This window comes from Atractosteus spatula, chromosome 14, assembly GCF_055471065.1.
Source record: "Atractosteus spatula isolate fAtrSpa1 chromosome 14, fAtrSpa1.hap1, whole genome shotgun sequence".
Classification (NCBI taxonomy): Eukaryota; Metazoa; Chordata; class Actinopteri; order Semionotiformes; family Lepisosteidae; genus Atractosteus; species Atractosteus spatula.
Window position 1 is genome coordinate 22,341,315 of NC_142719.1, and position 22,846 is coordinate 22,364,160.

The 22,846-nt window shown below is 35.1% G+C and overlaps 1 pseudogene; it reads left to right on the forward strand.

The window, feature by feature from the left end:
- Window positions 1–349: 349 nt before the first annotated feature.
- The window catches only part of LOC148820909 (complement C3-like), a 136,030-nt pseudogene continuing 113,533 nt past the window's right edge, over window positions 350–22,846 (forward strand).

Genomic DNA, 22,846 nt, shown 5'->3' on the forward strand with positions numbered 1-22,846 from the left:
GTACCTCTCTGTATCTTTATTCGATGAAACTTAAAACCTCTGTAATTTGCCACGTGATCAAATTCAAATATACAGACATCATACTTTTTTCATGGCTCCTTGAAAGTTGAATTGAGTTATTATATAAGAGTAACTGCTGTATAACATTAGTTACTAAAAAACAAAACTATACCATTCCTTAATCTACCTTTCAAAGATAATTTTCAGCAAAGGAGTGTTATAGTGATTCAACAAACCACACAAACATAATGAACTACATTCTACACAATGATGTATAAATTAACCAAATATTTTTTTTGTACAGAATCCTGATGGCATAGTAATTCAGAGAGACCTCTTGTCATCAGCCATGGGGATAATCTCCAATTCTTATAAGCTTCCAGAAATTGCTAAGTGAGTTAAAAATAAAATTTTGTTTACCCCGAGTTTACTTTGTTTATACAGATGCAGCCATTCAAAACGGGTGGGGTATTTCGCGGTACACCGCGGTGGGCATCGCATCAAAATGCAGTATCGTGCGGTGTATCGCGTCATTTGACGTCATACCAGAAAGTATCCGGAATCACCTTGTAAAACCGCCAGGAGGAGCCAATAAAGCTTAACTCTCATGTACGGCATTTGAGCTTTTAAATTTAAACTGTGTATTACAGCATGTTAATCATCAGTCATTAAAAAGTTGGTATATTTAATGAAAGCAAGATTGCTCAGTTGGGCAAAAGTACACAACCTACCTTTATCATAAATATTTTAATTATGCAGAAATATTTTATGCATCAAAGCCTTTACCGAAGATATTACTAATAGTATTAATAATGAATGAATTTGGACAAGCTGTAAACTCAAAGTATTACGCTGGTCAACATTCTTTCTAACCGTCATTTTAAACGAAAATACTTCTTTTTTTCTTTGACAAACACCACAGCATTTCGTTGATCTAACTAATGAGGACAGGTCATTAGCTAGCCAATACGATAAAGGAATGACTTTTTTTGCTAATTTCTTTAGCACATTTGTACAAGCACTTGGAATCTGTCCAAGCCCTACTTTGTCAGGCATTTTCTTTTACTGTAACGGACATAAAAACTCCCTTGCTTTTAACAGAGCGTTTAATATTTTCTTATTACGAAAATTATTTAAACTGCGACACTTATCATTCAACCAGAGCTCAAAATATCACAAGGATCCTCAAGAGCACAGCAAAGACTGTATTAAAAGATACTTGTATCAGATACATGAGAATCCAAGCTTTTTTATCTACGCTTTCTTTTCCGTATACCAGAGATTATGGTACCACTTCAGAAGGGCGTCAGCCAGTCAGATTCCAGGAATCGGTACTTTAAAGAAAAAATACACACCTGTATTTAATTTCTCCCTAAACATTTTAAGCATCGAAGTCTTTAACTAACATGTGAATTAGCGTGTATAAAAACTGGTAGTTTTAAGCTTTTCTGCTAATATAATATGGAATCGCGTATCTAAAGAAATTAATATACAATATAATTATATTCGTGTACTGCAACACAGTAATACACGCTGTACAATGTCTGTTGATTCTGTATGTGTAGGGCTGTTTCACCTCTGCTGTGTTCAAATCCAGCCGGCGCTGCGACTTTTCTTTTAACAAACATTTCTTTGAAAAAATAGAATAGCAATATTATGGACAACTAATTGACTTTTTATATTTCTAAATATCACAACATGATCGAATTTAAGTCATTTTTAATAACAATGAATAGTCACCTTCTTCCCTTCTGACAACTGTCCCTGCTTCTGCTTCCTGCTTCTATCGTGTGTGTGTGTGGGGGGATTCCTTTAGATCTCCCTTCAGATTTAAAAGGTTATTAATCATATCTTCGGTGTCGCATCTTCCCAGTGTAGCTGATCTTTTGCTGCCTGGGTAAACTATCACAAAGCTTTAGAGAATTTAACATTTCTATTATCAACAAAGTGTAAATACGACATTTACATTGGCATTATTAATTTTTCACTTGAGTGTATGGAGGATTGTCAGCTGTCACTGAGAGTAGACCCCCCCTCTTAGGCTGGGCAAACAATCTTTTAAATTTTTATAGAGAAATGGAGGCTGTACAGTATGCGTTACAATATAAACATTTATATTGATTTAAATCGCGCTTTGATTTAAATCGCAAACGCGTGTTTAATTATGTGTATTTTTTTATTCACAATCAGACAAATGCAACATAAATTGTTATCTTTGTCTTCTAAGTATCTTAAACTTTCAGCATAGCTTTCTCCTTTTAGATTTATTTTTCTAGGGATTTTGGGATCAAACGTGGAAAGATTAGATTGTAATCGTTTTTATTTTTTAAATACATTTTAGAAAAGTGTAATCTATACTAAAAAGGTGTATTTATTTAATACTACTCGATACTTATGTTAATGGAGTTTTGTTGATACTGTTTAAACTTTTATTTTAAAATGTATTACAGCATTGTACACACCTTTAAAAGAGAAGGGAGAAAACTCAAGCCTTCTTCAGGTGTGAGGGTTTCTGCTCTGAATGAAATGTAGCTAAACTTTCAATCTGCTAAACTGTAATGTAGGCTCTGAATGGGTTCAATTCAGTGTGAATTGAAATACTAATTAAATGACCCCGGGTACTTTCCAGCCCCTCTGACAGCAGGAACTCCTATTCTTACAGTAGCTCAGCAGCTCATTACATTATAGGGTGTTCAAACCGTTTTTTTTTACACAGTGACACAGCGTCGCGTTGTGGAATACAGTGACACTACCTACTATATAGATACATATTTTTAGATATTTAGACCCGGCGCGGCACCGAGAGAGGGAGGAGGGGCAGAGCTCAGTTCTGCTGCCTGGAGCGCTTAATGCATTTATCCTACAATAACTCAGCCAACACTTAAATCTCCAAAAGCTGCTTGTGTTAATTTCTTTAAATCACAAATATCATATGTAAATGCTGGCCATGTAATACTCTGCATTGTGGAATAATAGTTTATTTTAAAGGGAACTAGAGAAACTAGGAACTAGAGCAGTGGTTCTCAAACTGTGGTACGCGTACCGGCAGTGGTACGTGGAGTGCCGCCAAGTGGTACGCCAAATGACCCTGGAACTGTGTCGTGTGCGCTGAAAAATCGGGACGGGTTTTCATATTTTGTATTTTAATACGTGTCGAATACGCAGCGTACGTACTACGATACAGCGCGCTAATACTTCAGTGGACATAAGAGATACTCTGTAATTCTATACCACTCTATAGGAATGCGTGCTACGGACGCAAGTGACCAATTGTATTTAAAAAAAGCTACTGTATCTCCAGCAAATAGGGAGAAAGGAGAATGTGCGTGATTTTGGAACAATGCCAACGTTGTAAACACAGGAATGCATAGAAATACATGCTACGAACGCAGGTCATCTTGTGAGCACACGAAAGCATGATAACAGAAAAATATTTAAGAACTGTTCTAATTTGAGAAAAATACACCGAGCGTCTCTGTGTTTCGCTCCCATGTGCATGAAATAAAAACTTTAAATAAATACGGAAATAAAAACGGAAACGCGGAAAAATGCAAGCTTGCAGATTGCTAAAGCAGGTAAGCTACACTATTTTTGAAGAACCTTATTTACCGTTGGCAAAAGAGCTGACACGTATTATGTGTAGAGAAAAAGCTGCTAAACAGCTCGACCTGCTGCCCCCCTCCCCCTGAAAGACACAGTCACTCACAGAATTATTGAAATGAAGGATTATATCAAAAGTACACTGATAGAGCGCGTTAAGATGAGCAGATGTTTTTCACTGCAATTAGATGAGTCTGTAGTCGATTTGGCCAATTTGCTCGTTTACGTTAGATACGAGTTTGAGGGCATGTCCCATGAAGACTTTCTGTTCTGTAAACCGCTACCAACAGGAACTACAGGAGAGCACATATTTCAGCTTCTGAATGAATTTATCGAAGAGAATGGCCTCGACTGGATAAAATGCGTCTGAGTTTGTACAGACGGTGCTAGAGCAATGACAAGCCGACACAGCGGTGTAGTTGCACGAATTAGATAGGTTGCTCCAGAAATTAATGGACGCATTACAACATCCACCACGAGACCTTTGCGTCAAGAAAATGCCTGACGATTTAATATCTGTTAGACTCTGTTGTGAATTGTATCAAGGCTCGAAAAATTAATTCACATCTGCTTTGCTCAACTAAACAGGCTCACCCCTCTCACTGAAATGGTGCTTTTTTATTAGTTGTTGTTAATGTTTTTTTTCTGTAAAACACTTTGAGAAGCCACCTTTAAAGGCGCTATATCAAATAAAGTTTATTATTATAATATTTATTATATGTATGTGTGAGTGTGTGTGCACGCGCGCTCATGTTGGTCATTGAGAATTTCTGGGGTTCCTATGAGATGATGACTTGTAGGTGGTACTTGGATGCTTTGGTTGGATTAGGGGTGGTACTTGGTCCAAAAAGTTTGAGAACCACTGAACTAGAGAAATCAAGAAAGGCTTTTTTTCTAGAATCAATAAATGCACATCCTGTTTACTGGGGAAATTAAATCCACACTGAGCAATCTTCAATATGTTCAGAATATGACAGCGAGAATCCTAACAGGGACAGAGGGGTGCCCTTTTTTTGGTACCGGGACCAGGCATGATGTCTTCCAGAGCACAGGGACTTTCTCCAAGCGCAGGCTCAGGTTGAACAGTCGCTGGAGCACTCCACTCAGCTGATCAGCACAAGCCCTCAGAACTCTGGGACAGATGTCATCTGGTCCTGTGGCCTTACCCTGGTGCAGCCTCTTCAGCTCCCTCTTCACCTGGTCAGTCGTGATGGTCAGCCTGGCCTGGGGGATGGTGCTCATAGCGCTTTCAGTGCTGCAGGTGTTAATGGCGGAGGTGTTGGAGAGTGGCAGCTGTGGGGGATGGGGGGGTGAGTAGCTGTCGGGGGTTGTAGCTGTAGGCGGCCATGGTTGTGGGGGGATGGAGGAGGTGTTGGGCAGTCGCAGCTGTGAAGGGTTAGGGAGCGTGTGGCTGTGGGGGGATGGGTGTCGAGCCACAGAGGACCCTGAATCAAACCTGTTAAAAACTGGTTCAACTCATTGGCCATCTCCAGGTTCCCCTCCATTGCAGCCCCAGCCTGTTTGAAGCCTGTGATCTACAGTAGGTACTGAATGAGGATGAGGATTTTGAAGTTGACTTGAAACCTGATAGGAACAGGATGTGCATTTATTAATTCTAGAAAAAAAAAGCCTTTCTTAGTTTCTCTAGTTCCCTTTAAATAAACTATTATTCCACAATGCAGAGTATTACATGGCCAGTACTTACATATGATATTTGTGATTTAAAGAAATTAACACAAGCAGCTTTTGGAGATTTAAGTGTTATTGCAGGATAAAAGACTAGAGATGTTGGTAAGAAAAATATAATTTTGGGAAAGTTGAGGAATACACTGATAACAAGAACACTTCTTAATGGGGTTAGGCATACTTTTGATGAAGATGATGAAGTTCACAGACTGTATTTTTACATAGATACTAAAATGAGGATTGTATTTTAGATTTTGTGTAGTTGCTAGCATTGAATTGTGTGTTGGATGCACATGAATTGAAGAAATGGGGCCATTTCATAGTGGGTTTCTAACACTGTGTATAGTTCCATCCACACAGTGCCTTTACTTCCATCCATTTTCTAATCTCTTTATCAAGTACAGAGCATTTGGAGCCTATCCCAGTAAGCAACAGACACAAGGCAGAATACACCCTGGACATAGTGCCAGTTCATTGCAGGACAGACACAAACACACACACACCAGGGTCAGATTTCCCATAAACCAATTAACTTACCAGTATGTTTTGGAGTGCGAGAGGGAGTCATATCACACATATGGAGAAAAACCATGTAACCCAGAGAGAACATGCAAACCCCTCACACACAGGACGGCAGGAATTTAACCTAGGACCCCAGTGCTGCAAGATAGCAATGCTAACCACCTCGCCACCATTTGAAATGGATGGATATTTTAGTTATCTTTCTAGTTCACAGGTTTGCATGCATAATTTAATTTTGAAAGCCACTGAGACATCAGGTACTACTGTTGTATTTATGAAAAAGAAACAAAACAAAAAGCATACTAACAACTGTGCCATCCTACTCCTTGGTTAATACATTTTATTATTTATAAACAGTTAACATTGTTAGCAAAATATTTTGAATTATATTTTACCTTATTTTTTCTTTAGTTTTGTATTTAACTTATTATATGATAGTCAGATTTAATGTATATTTGAACAATGAAAATATATTTTTACAAGATGCAGGGGAAAGTGCAACAACTTATTACAGTGCTAAATTTAATATTATTGATTACTAATAGTTTATGCTAACACCTAATTTCTTAATTAGATGTATTTAAAACAGTGAACTAAGTGTCACATAACATTCAGAAATACAATCGAGAATAGTTTTGTGGTGTTTGTCTAGATGAAACGTTTCTAAAATGTATAACGTAACAAAATTAAAGACGATTAAAATCTGTAATCTTTCCACTTGTATGTCATTAGAAAGTACAACAAGTTTCTGCTTTGTCTAAGGATGGTATCAAAAAGTAGTCTAAGTGGTGAGAAAGCTGTGCTTAATGATAATTAAGGGACTTAAAAGTAAAAAGAGATGCTTCATATTCCTTGACTAATTTTAAAAACAAAGTTATAAATGCAGACGCGATTGGTGCATTAAGCACTCCAGGCAGCAGAACTGAGCTCCGCGCCTCCTCCCTCTCTCGGTGCCGTGCCAGGTCTAAATATCTAAATATCTAAACATATGTATCTATATAGCATGTAGTGTACAGCTTTTTAGTATAGATTACACTTTTCTAAAATGTATTTAAAAAATAAAAACGATTACAATCTAATCTTTCCATGTTTGATCCCAAAATCCCAAGAAAAATAAATCTAAACGGGGAGAAAGCTATGCTGAAAGTTTCTTAAGATACTTAGAAGACAAAGATAACAATTTATGTTGCATTTGTCTGATTGTGAATCAAAAAATACACATAATTAAACATGCATTTGCGATTTAAATCAAAACGCTATTTAAATCAATATAAATGTTTATATTGTAATGCATACTGTACAGCCTCCATTTCTCTATAAAAATTTAAAAGATTGTTTGTGCAGCCTAAGAGGGGGGGTCTACTCTCAGGGACAGCTGACAATCCTCCATACACTCAAGTGAAAAATTAATAATGCCAATGTAAACGTCGTATTTACAATTTGTTGATAATAAAAATGTTAAGTTCTCTAAAGCTTTGTGATAGTTTACCCAGGCAGCAAAAGATCAGCTACACTGGTAAGATGTGACACCGAAGATATGATTAATAACCTTTTAAATCTGAAGGGAGATCTAAAGGGATCCCCCCCCCACACACACACACACACGATAGAAGCAGGAAGCAGAAGCAGGGACAGTTGTCAGAAGGAAAGAAGGTGACTATTCATTGTTATTTAAAATAACTTAAATTCGATCATGTTGTGATATTTAGAAATATAAAAAGTCAATTAATTGTCCATAATATTGCTATTCTATTTTTTCAAAGAAATGTTTGTTAAAAGAAAAGTTGCGGCACCAGCTGGATTTGAATACATAACCTGTGGGTTACTGATCCGGCACATAGACCAGCAGGCTACCGGGGAAGTCACATGAGCAGAGGTGAACCAGCCCTACACATACAGAATCAACAGACATTGTACAGCGTGTATTACTGTGTTGCAGTACATGAATATAATTATATCGTAGCCAATTACCCACGGTACGTGTCTGTGTCGCGCACTTTGAATGGCTGCATCTGTATGTACAGTATCTAAATAGTAGGTTTAATTTATGATCATTTTCCAAATTTGATTACTCACCGAAATACATAAATGTTTGAGAATCCCAATGATTTAAAAAGACTAAAAGTAAGTGTTATTTTGTTGTTGGAACAAATAATTTTACAAAATGTTTAATACCAAATAATCAAAGATGAATATTCATCAATTAAAAGTATTCTCTTCAAACCAAGGTGAAGAATTGCAATAGCTCCAAGCAATAATCTGAATTTGATTTGATCATTTAACAGAAAATTTGCTGCCTTTTCTTTTCTGTTGTTGATTATTTGATTGATATTTTACATTTAAAAATTTCAGCATATAGAATGATATACAGTAACATCAAAACATCGGACTTTGAAAAAACAGCTTAAATTGCAAAATTATTTTTTTTTACCACAATGATTTTAAGAAAAAATATATATCACATACATATCATATACACATTTGTGATGTCATAAAATAAATGTGACATTATTTCAAGGTATGAAAAAATTACCTGATTAAACTGTACAAAAAAACATTCTTCTTCCTCTTATTATTTTTTAGATGTCGCATCAAAGTGACTACAAAGTGTCTTCTGATAAAGACATACTGAAAAAACAAGGAGTTATTTTGATATACCTTTAACATTTTTGAGGTTATTTTTTTAATAAGAAAATGAAAAGGTACTAATTTTCAAATATCTTCAAAACTAAAAATATACACTTGACAACAGCCACAAGATTTATATGTAAATATGTATTTACATGTAAATACCTCACAATTACAAAGTAATTATAGTTAATACGCAATAATTTGTATATTTATATTTTAATGTGTATCTAACAATTGAATAATATCTAATGGAACTCTGTAAATATTAGCATATTTGGTGGTTAAGTTGCCCAGAAAAATAACAAAATTTTGGAAAAAATAAAGGAACGGAGCACAAGAAATTTGTTAAAATAGTTTTGCTTAATTTAAATTTGTGTAATGAAATATATAATATACACACAAGTATACATTAGCATAAGTTTATAAGATAAATGCTGACACACCTCTTAAGATATTAAGCTTTCAATAGGTCACTGGAGAATACCAGCATCTCTAATTAATAAAGAATAGTCGAGTGTTATGTACTGATTTTAATAAAGGAAAACCTAACTGAATCATATTGTTTCTGACAAAAAATTTGCAATTCTTAATTGTTAAAATTTTTTAGACCATTTAACTTTCTATCCCAAAAATGCTTGAAACAAAATAATCCTCACACTTTAAAACAACTGATAATTTTATGTACTCAAGTAGTTAGACGCAACAAATAGTATAGCCTCCAAAGGAACAAGCAATTATTTATTCCACGCTGAAAGGAAAAGAAAACAGACAAAAAGCTTTTGCTGTGGAGCTTTCTTCAGGTGTCATAAATACTGCATAATGTATAAATACTATATTCTTTAAATCTACATTTGCCATTTTGTAGTGTGGGGGCATGGAAGGTGGTTACAAGATTTGACAGTACACCTCAGATAAATTTTACTGCTGATTTTGAAGTGAAGGAATATTGTAAGGAACACTTTATTTTCTATATTTTATGAACATATGGCACATGCAGTATATACACTTGCAACATACAATTGCAACCTGGATTCCTTTATACAGATGCAGCCATTCAAGATGCACAGTAAAACCCCGCACTGCGTGAAATTATCTGCAGTTCAGCGTGTTATACCACAGTACGTGATTGGCTGGCCAAAATGACCGACAGGCAGCACTCGTGGTGCATTGGTTGTTAGTGAAATGATTGCTTCATTTAATCTCTTTACTGTGCATATTGAATATTAATATGGAATTTTACAACTAAAGGGACATTTTAGTAGCTGAGCATAAAAAGAAGAGGAACATAACATGTCTGAAAGTCATAAACGGTATTAATGTAGCAATATGAACATATCATGTAAACTTTATATGGCTGGTATTGGTAGTTTAAATGAAAAATACACACCAGTATTCCACTTTCTTCATAAACATTTTAAGCATCAAAGTCTTTAATTCAGTTGCATACTGTGGTTGTTTTGGAAAAGGTATTACGTGCTCTTTCTGACTATATTAAGTTTATATACTTCATAAAAAGTTATAATGTTTTAACCTTTTCTATGAATACTTGCGATCGTTATTGGAGTAAAAGAAATGCATAATTTTTAGAATTTGATTAATAGGGAATATTATATGGAATCACATCTAAGCATCTAAAGAAATAAATAATGATATAATTATATTCATATAGCTCAAATTATCACAGTAGTACATTTTATTTATAAACATTAGCATTAATTTGACCCATTCACCCGAGATTACGTGGAGAACTGTTAAGTGGCCGGTTGGTGTAATGGCTTTAGCATGCAACTCGTATACTGGAGGTCGGGGGTTTGAACCCACTTGTTGCCATTTGTCTTTTAACAAATAAACACTTCTTTGAAAAACTAAAATAGTAAATATTATCGACACTATATTGAATTTGTGGTTATTTCTAAATATCACAACACTTTCAAACTTAAGTGATTTATTAATAACAACTAATCATTTCAAACTGCTTGTATTTTGTTTGGGGTGATTTGTCACTGTTTTCACAAACTTCAATTTATTAAACATCTATTTTTGAGACAGGATGTTCCAGACTTCTGTTTAATTTCGCAAACTCCCTCTTCATTCCATGTTTTAACCTTTTCTATGAATACTTGCGCTCGTTATCGCAGTAAAAGACCTCACCTTTTAGAATCTGCTAAATAGGGAATATAATATGGAATCGCTTATCTAAAGAAATTAATTAATAAATATATATATATATTTATATAGCTGGTAGTATTACTGTAATCCTCTTTCTTTGTAAGAAGTGGATTGTAACATTTTATTTTTAATTTGATTCATTCATGCATGATTACTTTAGAAACACTTTTAAGCTGATTGTCTCAGCTGTTTTACTGAGCAGCCCATTTGCCGATAGGGGTTCTATGTAGGTGATTTGAGTTCAATATCCGGTTTGAGCACAAGTTTTTCTTGTAAATATTATTATTAATAAATATTAATAAATATTATGTTCATTACATTAACATTTTTGTGTTTTTCATATTCAATGTTAAGTGATATTAATAATGAAATAAAAATGTGAATGACACAGAGCCTTCAACCTACAGATTTACAGATCGCGATTTGTGAAACATGGTTTCACAGGTTTTGTTTAAACAATGTCTAGTACCTGGTTGCATTTCTAGAAACCTTAGTTTGAATAAAGCGGATCCCAGGTGCAAGTGACTTCATAATGCGAGAAGGCTATATTTTTTATGCATCAGTTGAAGCCTTCTGACTATCAAAAAAACAGGGTTCACTTTTTTTCTGTTTGTCCCTACTCTCTCTTACCCGCTGCGATTCAGACACAGAATGGTCAAAAATAGGAACAAGTCAGGCAGGCAGAGGGAAGGGGGATGGGTGAAACTGTTACCTGTCCTGGATATAGCGGTTAGAAAATAGGCGGATTTACACTTGTGAAAAATGTTCCAATTTTAATGCGATATGGAAGATATTATTAATAATAAATGACCTTGCATGGTCTGTAAACTGAAGATTTATAGAGGAGACACATTGTGTCTTTTCTTTCCAGCTTGGAATTAACTTTTACCTACTAGTATATTCCATTGCAGCTACTTTATGTAACGCAGCTCCATACTTCTCACAAGGGCTAGGACTGTCAACTTCCCCGTAGCATCCACTGTTGTCATTGTTGCTGTTTAACATAAGGAACCAGCAATCAAATGTCCTGTTTTTTCTTGTCACTCGTTTTTCCATAATGTAGTTTTAAAACTTGAACAAATACGTGGCACATGTAAACAGCACTATGTTGTATAGTTTTAAAACCACTACAATATAGCTTGTGGGAAATACATTTATTTGTACTGCATCAAAGCTTAACTCGTTCAGAGCACCCGACATTACAAACTCCAAGTTAAAAGGAAGTGAACAAGTTGATGGATTCGATGATAATAGAGAAATAATAACAATAATTATGCAATCCAACTGAAAGAAGGACACATAAATCAACATGAAAAGACTGTATATAAATCAATTAAAAACACTTTTTCTGCATGAAAAACCGGTAGTTTTCTTCCATGCAGTCAGCTTAGAGTCTTTCTGTAAGCTGTAAATTCTTTTTACTTTTTAATTAGCATTTTAAACACTTTAATTTAGTAAACGCAACACCCATTCCGTACAGAAATAAAATCATGTTTTCTACGGGTGTTAAGCAGATTAGCAGGTTGCTGACAAAATAGCGCTCCGTCCACTAACCGTCCACCACTGCCCAGTGATATAACTTTAATATAAACAAGATCTAGTACCTGGTGCAATTAAAAAAAACGTATTTTGAATTAATTGAATCCCAGGTGTGAGTTCATATAGCCAGAATTACATATTATTCCTATGTCTGCGAAACACCTGATCATCTACTGTAAAGCTTTCAGTGCTTTGTGTATATTCCAATCGCAGTGGGGGCAGGGTGCTTGGGGAAAGGTTTAGGCTGCAATTGAATTGGGGATCTGTATTCTTTACACCTGAAACATTGTTTTATCTGAAAACAATTATCGTTCTTGACTGAGAAAGCTTTTGAGAACTTTACATTTTTATTTTCAACACATTGTAAATATGACATTTACATTGGCGTTTTTATTAATTTTTCACTTAAGTGTATGGAGAAGTGTCAACTCTCAAGGAGAGCTCCCCCTCTTCCCCACACGAACAGACTGATTGACTGAAAGAAATTTTAAAGTGTTAACTATCCAGCCATTGCAAGCCAGCAACTAAAAAATAAACTTTTTTTTCTCCTGATGGTAACTGTAACAGATTGTCACATTTCACATCCTTGCGTAACAAACATGATATTCTCATCCAATCAAAGCTTTGATGTTTTTTTTTTATTTTGAAGCTGTGATCTTGACATGCAGGTGTGAAATAGAGTTAACAGCTTCAGATTTAAAAGATTATTTAATAATATCTTCCAGGTTGCATTAACATTGGAATGTTCTTACAAGTGTAAAAAGATGTGATATACAACATGTCTCCTCTATAACTTGCCAGTTTACAGAGAAAGTCCGCCACAGCCACACAACATTGTTCAATAATACTCTTGTGTCAAATTTCTAGTTTAGCAGGATTTGCGCGATAAGCACATTGTTTAATGGGGATGACATTACCAACGTCTATATCACTGTACAACACAGGTTTGAGTAGGAGTGTCTGTTAATAAAACAGAGCGCCTTCTAATACATATAACTACTGCATGATTTCTTCAACCAGCTCAATGAGGGGAATTAAATCAGTCAGAATCTCAGAGTGCCAGTTGTAAAAATAACCCTTTTTCCCTCCTTTGTTTAACTTAAAGAATTTCCCGAAGAAATCCTCAATCACAATACCATCACTTAATTTATCCAGATACACAAATTCATGCCAGAGCCAACAACAAGCTCTAATAGTGGACTATTTTTATGTATTCACTAAAAAAGAAAGTAATACTCTGATCGCGTTTTGAACCACTGGGTGCAGTGCTTTGTCCATTACCACTACAAGAACAATCAAAGTTTTAAAAAGAAACGGATGTCAAAATGTTTCCAAAATGTCCACCTGTCCACGTTTATCTTTTTACAATAACAACAAGTGGTGTACTTAATACATATTATTAGAAAAGGATAAAACGTTATAACTTTTTATGAAGTACAGAACGTACGTGTCAGGGGTGATGTACCTGGTTGGACCCTATGCGGCGCTGAGTCTGTAGGCAGCTAGTGTTTGGTATCCAAATCCCAAGGGCAAAAGGCAAAAGTCGTAGTCGAGGTAGAAGAGTTAGGTCGGGTATTACAAGAGTCAGGTCGAGAGTATCCAAATCTAAAACAAGAGACATGAGACGAAGTCGAAGCCAGAAAGAGAAATCAGGTCAAGAGTGGTAAACGCGCACAAGAGAAAGCCAAAAGTAATTCTCAATAGTGAGCGGGGACTAAGTGGAATGAGAGGGTATAAATAGGGAAGAGCTTGAGGAATGACAATTGATTAATTAGTGCACGGGTGTTGGTGGCGAGAGGTGCTCATAGGAATGCAGTTTGTGACAATAAGCTTAATAATGTTAGAACACGCTCGTTAAAACCAGAACCCATGTAAATTACCAAGTTAAAGACTTTGATGCATAAAATATTCAATGCATAATTAATATATTTATGATGAAGGTGGAAGGTTCTGTATTTTTGTCCAACTGAGCAATCTTGCTTTTATAAAATATACCTACTTTTTAATGTTTAATGTTTAACAAGCTGTAATACAGTTTAAAATTATTAATAGTCTAAACAGTATACAACTTTCCTATGAATCCCTGTGAATATATATAAATGTATTTAAAAAAAACAATTATAATCTAATCTATCCACGTGTGATGCCATTAGGAAGTTCAATACGCTCCTGCTTTGTTTAATGATGGTATGAAAAGTAAATCTAAATGGTGAGAAAACGATGCTTAAAGTTAATTAAGGGACTTAGAAGACAAAGATAATGATTTACATTGTTTAATTTTAAAAACTAAGTGATAAATGCAGATGCGATTGGTGCCATTCGCACTGCGAAAGCTCAGGCTGTGCTGCTTCCCCCGCCTCTGACAGAGTGCAGTATTTTCACAGCCTCTGATTGTGAAAAAAAGACCAGCTGATCTGTCCTACATAACAGGAAGAGAAGAAGAGAATGTGATTTTTTTCTGTATGAAACGTGTGTTGCATTTATAAAATTCAAGTATTTTAAACATTTAAAAAATAAATATCATACAGCGCACACAAAAATTTCAAGCTGATCATGAGAAAGAAAAATCACCCTTTTTTCGTGCATAAAAAGTGGTATTTAACTATCTAAACAAAGCTTAAAGTCTAAACAACTATCTAAAATCATGCAATGTTAGGCAGGGACATGTCATTGTATCTTATTTTTGATTTCGTTTAAAAACAAAATCATTTGGCTGTCGTGTTGATAGGCTGTTCTCTGATTACTGGTAATTGTAAAAAAAATAACCATTCCCCCTCCCTTGTTTAACTTAAAGATTTCCATTAAGAAATGCTTAAACACAAAACCATCACGTATAATTATTCATCCAGATACACACGCCGGAACCAATTTTGCCAGACACAACCTTCCAGAGCAAATCAGGCACCCAGACTAAGGTCTCCTTTACCCAGCCAGCTGGTTCCCTGTTGAATAACGCTGACGGACCGGGTTCAATCCCAGGTGGTGTACTATATAGTAAAGTTATTTTTTTTTTTAATTACAAGTTAAATTGTTGGCTGATTACTGGCTGCTGACATTTGGATTAAGACAAAATATAGATTTTCTCAATTCGGGTGTAAACCTGAAAGAAACACATCATGTTCACAATAAGCTATAATAGTGGACTATTTTTATGCATTCGGCTCTGATCACAATTTGAACCACCTGGGTGCAGCTTGCTACATTACAGTGTTCATTACCACTGCAAGGACAATAGAAGTTTTTTTTTAAAAAGTAACAAATGTCAAAATGTTTCCAAAATGTCCACTTGTGATACTTTAGCTGCTTAGTTACATGATTCCATATTAATATAATTATCAAGTGATGTTAAATCACTACAACAATTATCTTTTTATAATAACAGCAAGTGGTGTTCTTACTACTTTTTCTTGGAAAAGGATAATACGTTATAACTTTTTTAGGTACAGAATATAAGCTTCATAATGTTAGAACAAGCACGTTAAAACCAGAACCCATGTAAGGTACCAAGTTAAAGACTTTGATGCATAATTAATTTTTTTATGATTAAGGCAGAGGGTTCTGTACTTTTGTCCAATTGAGCAATCTTGCTTTTATAAAATATACCGACTTTTTAACGTTTAATGATTAACATGCTGTAATACACAGTTTAAAATTATTAAAAGGCTAAAGAGCATACAACTTAAATTCTTAATTGGAAAAAGATTGTCCCTCAACAGTGAGCGGGATTCGAAACCAGGCATTTTCTGGCGACAGCTCAAATGCTGTACATGAGGCATTAGCTTTATTAGCTTCACCTGGCAGTTTTACAAGGTGCTTTCGGATTATATTATTATATTTCAATTTACATGCGGTATGATGAATCATGCCCACCGCATTTTAACGCAGTGTACTCCACACAGTTTGAATGGCTGGATCTGTACTTCCAAGTACTGTCAGGTCAAATTTAACTTATTTCTTCCTTTGAATTTTATTTTCAGTGCACTACGTCTTTGTCGGCATCACCAAATATTTTAGAAATTATTTTGAATATGACCATGTATTTTGCTTAAACACTATTTAAAGTTTGGGTCTCTCATGATAAATTAATATTTTTTAATATATATGTATATTATTTTATGATAATTCATTGTTAATGATCAGCTTGTTTAAAATGATTTCCGTTAGATTATCATTTAAGTCTGTAGTTTAATGTTTTTGAAACCAATAAAGGAAATTACATAAGTATAGTGTGAATATATAAAACAAATTCTTTCATTTGTATAATGCTTTTCATGCTAATGAATAACATATCAGCTACACATACGAGGGGACTCACTTCGCCTAAATTGAAGTGCTGAACCCATATTGGTGAGCCATGATATCAGTTATGTTTCAACTTCCTACAGCTGAAACAGCCAAGAGTTGGAGAAATTATTCCACTAGTTAGATAAAGGGTAATCTTTAGGAGGGTACAATTATACAAATCCAGGTAACAATGTAGCCAAGGTTAACACCCTTAGGTTTATGAAAAGTGCTGTGGGTCCAAGTAATGGGGACTTCCATTTAGTGTTTCTTCTGAAGCACAACACATTTTACAACATTATATGCCATGACACTAACCTGGCGCTTACAATTTGGATTTCCTTGGAGGTCTGCCATTGCAGTACAGACCTGGCCACTGCTTAACTTCTGAAATTAGACTACACCCTGGTGTGAGGTGTGAGTGTGTGTGTTTGTGTCTGTGTGTGCACTACGAAGGACTGGAGTCCCATTCAGGGTACATCCTCTTGCACCATTGTTTGCTGGGTTAGGCCCGCAACCCTGAATATAATGATGCTGTTAGAAAACATATGAATGGATACTGATGCTAAATGTTTCCATTGGGTACTGTGCTGTTTATAATAAAAGCAATTTCGAACATTAAGGAAATGGACATATAGAAAAAAATACAGCTAGATATTAAAATGGAGATATTCTAAATCAATTGCCACTAACAGTTTTAAAACTTATGCTATTAGTTAGAGATAAATATTATATAGAACCTATTATAATAATAGAACCTATAGAATAATATACTGTAGAACCTATTTGTTCTTTTTCATTTAATTGATTGTTTCAATTTTATTTTCAAGTACTTCCAAATTTTGAGGTTAAGCTGGAACCACATCAACAGTTTTTCTACATTGAAGATCAAGAATTTACTGTCTCAATAACTGCCAGGTAGGGAATATTCTTGATTTTGTTTTTATGAACATGACCAGCAAAAACTTTCAAAACAGCATAAGTATGAGAGTAGAGTAGTGTGGAAAGAAAAATCTATAGGGGTGGAAACAGAAAATAAAGCAAATATGACCCAAACTGACAAAGGATGCCCATTGCTGGGAATACACCAGGATGCCTCTAGACAAGGGGCCAAGTGTGACTGCAGGGTAAGATTCAGTGGAGGGAAAGGAAGACATTATTACCTTCTGAGATACTGTGAGAAATGGCAGTGGGAATAAAAAAGCTGGGATCAGTAATGTATTACTCAATCCTAAAAAGATGCTTTTCAGAAGTGCTCTGTTGGAGAATCTGCATTCCTCCCACACAAAAAAATGTTGCTTCAAGACCAGCTAAAACTGGTCATGCTGATTAAGTTTAAATGCTGGTCTCATTTTTCAAATAATATTCTCAGTCTTCTATTTCCCTTAGGTACTTGTATGGAAAAGATGTTCTGGGGTCTGCATATGTGGTGTTTGGGGTATTCTTGGAAGAAGGTGAAAAGAAAAGCTTCCCAGACTCCCTACAAAGAGTAGAAGTAAGTAGGAGTAAGGACATTATTATGAGACAATATGTGGATACGTGAACAGACATGGTAGTTAGCTGTGGTAGTTTGGACACCACTAACAAGGATCATAGAATCCTAGGATCTAATATAGGGTCTAGTATTCTGTGCTGGTAGACAGAGGCATTTTCTGTTTGTGGATTGCATGTTCACATTATGTTTGTGCGATTTATTTTTCACTAGGTCCTCTAGTTTTCTTGCAACCTCCTGTCTAGATTAGTTGGGGTCTCTAAATTGTCTGCATTTGTGTACCCTGAGATAGACTAGGGTACTGTTAAGAAGTTAATCCTACATTGCACCCTATGCTTCTGGGATAACCTGTAATTCCTGTGAATTTTTTCAGGAACAAGGAACTTTATGATAAATAAGTGTGCAAACATTTTGGTTATTAAATGTTTTAATTTGGATTATTGATGCTGATTAGACCAATTAGATGGACTGGCATTTAATAGCAGGCTAAAATGTTATCCATGCTAAACAGTAATAAATTATCCAATTGTGTGCTATGACAGGCTATAAGATGAGACAGAAATATCACAGAAAGGGGCTGCACATTGATGAAAGAAATACAAGGATACAGTGATTTTTTTTGGTGCCCATGTGCACGAACAGTGGTTGGGGTATGTTACAGGGTAAACACAAAAACACAAAAAGTAGAAAAACAAAATCAAAATAACAATAACATTAAACAGAAATAAAAACTAAAAAATACTAAATGGCAAATACTAATTGAAAATAATACTGATTAAAAATCTTAAATAGTTTACACTTCTCAGAGCGGCTGGAAGAGAGTTCCAGAGTTGTAGAGCAAGAAAGCTGAAAGGGCCTATGCCGTGATGCTTTTACTAAGGAATGTACTACTGAAGGATATGCTCTTGCTTCCTCTCAGTCCTGAGGCTAGCTCAGAATAACACCTTGAATTGTTCTGCTCTCAGGGAAGTACTCAGTCTGTACATGTAGGACCACCTTCATCTATATCTTATTAGGTCACATAGTTTGTATAGTTGTGGTCATTCAAGAGTCACATGCTTCACAAAAAGGCATTACACTGTATATGAAAATAATAATATCTGTAATAAAACTGACAGCTGACTTGTCTCAGACAGTAAATTAATTAAGCTTACCACTTGTCAGCTGTCACTGACCCCATAAGAATAAATGTTATTAAGGAGAATATATTCTGACAAATTCTATATCACCTTTGCGATCATTATCAGGAAAATAAGAAACAATAGAATAGTGGTAGGCAGCATGGTGGCACAGTGGTTAGCATTACTGCCTCACAACACAGGGACCCTGAATTAAAAGCAACTGATGGGATAGTAGTGGGTTAGGTTTTGTGTCATCATACATATTCAGTACAATCTGACATGCTAAACAAGCAAAATATTCATTGTGGTAAAATAAAATATTCTACATGAAAATAATTCCAAGAACAAATATAAACAGCCACATTAAATTTTCCTAGATCCTAGATATTGAATATTGTTCATTAATAAAGGAGCAAATTAATAATAGCATTAATAATAATAATAATACCAAAGAACCCCCTCCTTAAAGTGTAAAATATTTTAAGTATCTATTAAAATTTTAAGTAGCTAGTAATACTACACAGTCTTACAGAAGGTTAAGCTAAAGCCTGGGAGGCAGTCTAAAGAAGAACTGTTCTGGGCTATGTTGGTCATATGATGGAACAATGGCAAATCTAACTACAGTTCTCGCAGTACATAAAACCCTAAGGACTAACTGTCATACTAAATGGCAAAAGATATGACCATACCTTGTCACTAGAAATATGTAACAAAATAAATAAAACAATGGAAAAACATCAGCTAAAAGTGTTCCCTAATTTTCTGTCGTCAGAATCAAATAGATGCAACCCATTATATGTTGTTCATTTGGTGGCTACTGTGAGGACACCTGCAGTATTCTAAATAATTGTATAACATTTGTAAAAGGAGGTAAGTCAAGAATGGGTGGACCTGATGATGACTAATACTTCACACCATAAATGACTATAGTTCCATTATTCAATATTTTTAGATTTCATCTGGAAAGGGAACAGCCAAATTGAAAAGAGGACATATCACAAGAATATTCCCAGACATCAGAAAACTTCTAAAACAATCAATCTACATACTGTATCTGCAACTGTTTTAACAGCAACTGTTAAAGTCTCTCTTGTAATGGTATTCACATCAAAATTCAATATACTGTATACTGTATATCTATTGGTTGAGTGGTATGGGTCTATATATGCATATCCACATATTCATATCCTCTTACAGGTAGTGATATATTGGAGGCAGAGAGGAGAGGCATTCAGATTGTTCAGTCCCCTTATTCCATTCATTTCACGAAGACTCCCAAATACTTCAAACCTGGAATGCCCTTTGATGTCAACATAATTGCAGATTATAGCATTGTTTTCATGTGTTTGGTATAGCTTCATACTGTGTATACTGTAGAAGCTATAGGCTTTAAACATCAGCTCTGAGGACTGATAAATCCTTTGAATTTTATTTCTTGAATATCATACTGATCGTGTGGCCATTTTAGAGGACCAGTAAGTGGATTATGTGTATAACAGACATTATTCTTTTACCAAATCCTTGACAAATAGTTCAACTCCTTCATGCCCATTTGTCAGTCCCTCTATTCTAGAATAGTTTGAAGATCAAGAATAAGTAAAACGTAAAATAAGCTAGACATTTGTGACAACACTTTGTGGGTGCCAAAGAAAATAAAATACTTCTAAGATGTTTGTTAATGATATTCTATTTCTAGTGTTTAATTCTATCTTTTTAACAAATATCATACATTTTCTATATTTTTCAATTGAATTGTCAGTTTCTTCTCTATATATCCAAATTTTGTCTTGTCAGTTGCCATTCAGCTTTGATCACTGGTACATCCCTTTTACTAGTTCAGGAAGAGGACTACACATTTTGCACTCATGTCTTCCTATGGCGACTATCAAATGAAAATAGACTGGTAAAGATACATTGTTAAAAAATAACTGCACAAAGGGGATCCATCTTTGTAACCTAGAAGAGCATGCAGAGCTATCAACAACAGTGAATCATTAAAGGAAATAGAAAATGTTACGTCAATGTCTGAGAAAGACATTGATCTTGAAGCTGGGATATTCAATACCCACATGAAGATATATATGTGTAGCCCGTCCTCAGGCCTCAGTACCTAATCAGGTGAAATCAACCGTGCCTCCCAGGCTGTCAGAACACTTTTGGGCAGAGTTTTATAGTGGGTGGCTAATTAATCTATTATGTAATTATTAGTTCAAATTTTCTTTAAATACTTCCCTTGCCCTTCACTCAGAGCTCTGTCATTAGCTGAGCAACTGCGCGATTGCTACTTCGTAGCTTCCTTCATGCAATTTTCTACCACACTACCACTTTGAAGCCCTGACTGTTGGTTATTTTTGTCTTTTTCTTTTTGGCTTCTTTTTTTTTTCCTTTTGTTGTGGTGTTCCCCACCTTGCTGTTGCCTGAGAATTGCTTGTGAGCTCTCTGCCAGATGCCCCTTTTCTCATATTTTTGCGTCATTAAACTTGGACGTTATTTTCATGACCATTATTTTCATACCTAAGTACTTGAACATAGCTTTAGTAACTTTCATTCATATTCATACGTACTGGCACATAACATCCCCAGATGGGCATTTTGAGGGAGTGATTCATTCAGACCTTCAAAGCAATGTTAAAGGAGATTTAAGTCAAGTCCAGACTAGGAAGTGTGTATGCCATATCTATTATTTTCCTGTCTGGATGTTCCATTAGATTTTTCTCTTTCTTGAACATTTTTATGGCTGGGCACTACATGAATTCTGGGAAGAAGCCAAAAATGGAAATGATTTCAAATCTATATCTTGGAAATGCAGGAACACTTGTAAAAAACACTTTAGTATGCTTTGTTGAGGCTAAAGGCTACATTTACTCCTTACATCTGAACAACTTGGCAAAATAGCAAGGTTTTCAAATGTAATTCATAGGACAAGAAGTCCTAATTTCATAAGAGATCCTGTTGTCAAACAAGCAAAAGGAAAACGGTCTTTCTTGTGGCTAAAAGTAGTGATAATATGTAAGAACAAAACCCTTAGACTCTGGAACAGAATCTTCTGCATGTTCAGTAAGATACCCAGTTTGTCCCTTCTCACTCATTTTAGATGATTAGAATTTGATGCACTAAAACTTTATTTCAAACTTGTTAACAGAACAAATAGGATAGACAACACTACAATGTACACATGGAGGAGTTAGAGACAGTCCAGTGGTTCTGGAATTGTTCTGGTGAAGAGATATGTGGAACTTTCAAATCCTGTTAAAATTTAAAATACCATTAAAACAGTACAACTATTCACACTGCATGTGTATAACAGATATTGGCAAATCTCTTGGTAAATAAGAGTTGACTGCCTGAAATCCATTATTCGTTTAAACCATTTCAGTGCATGCTAATGCCTTTTGGTTTGCAGAAGGCAACATTTCAATGGTTAATGGACCAAGTACTAGCTGATTGTGAAGTGCTTACCATGGTTTGACTTGCTGATGTGGTTTAGCTAAAGTTTTGAAGAACATATTTTAATTTAGACTATTATCAAGCCATCTTATTCCTTTATTCTGCATAGAGAGAAAGCACAGAAGAGTGATACAATTCGGTGAAAACACCAGAAGTAAGGACGTACAAGAATAACATAGATAGTGTCCTGATTTAAAAGCAGTGATTGGGTATTTTCTTGAGTATATCCTGTGCTTCCACCTTTCTCACACAATACATTTGGGAATCCGGTGATAGACTGTCTTTCACGATCACTGCATTTTTACATATTGAATTTAAGAAACTATCACTGTTTAAATGGTTGTACCACACCTGACCA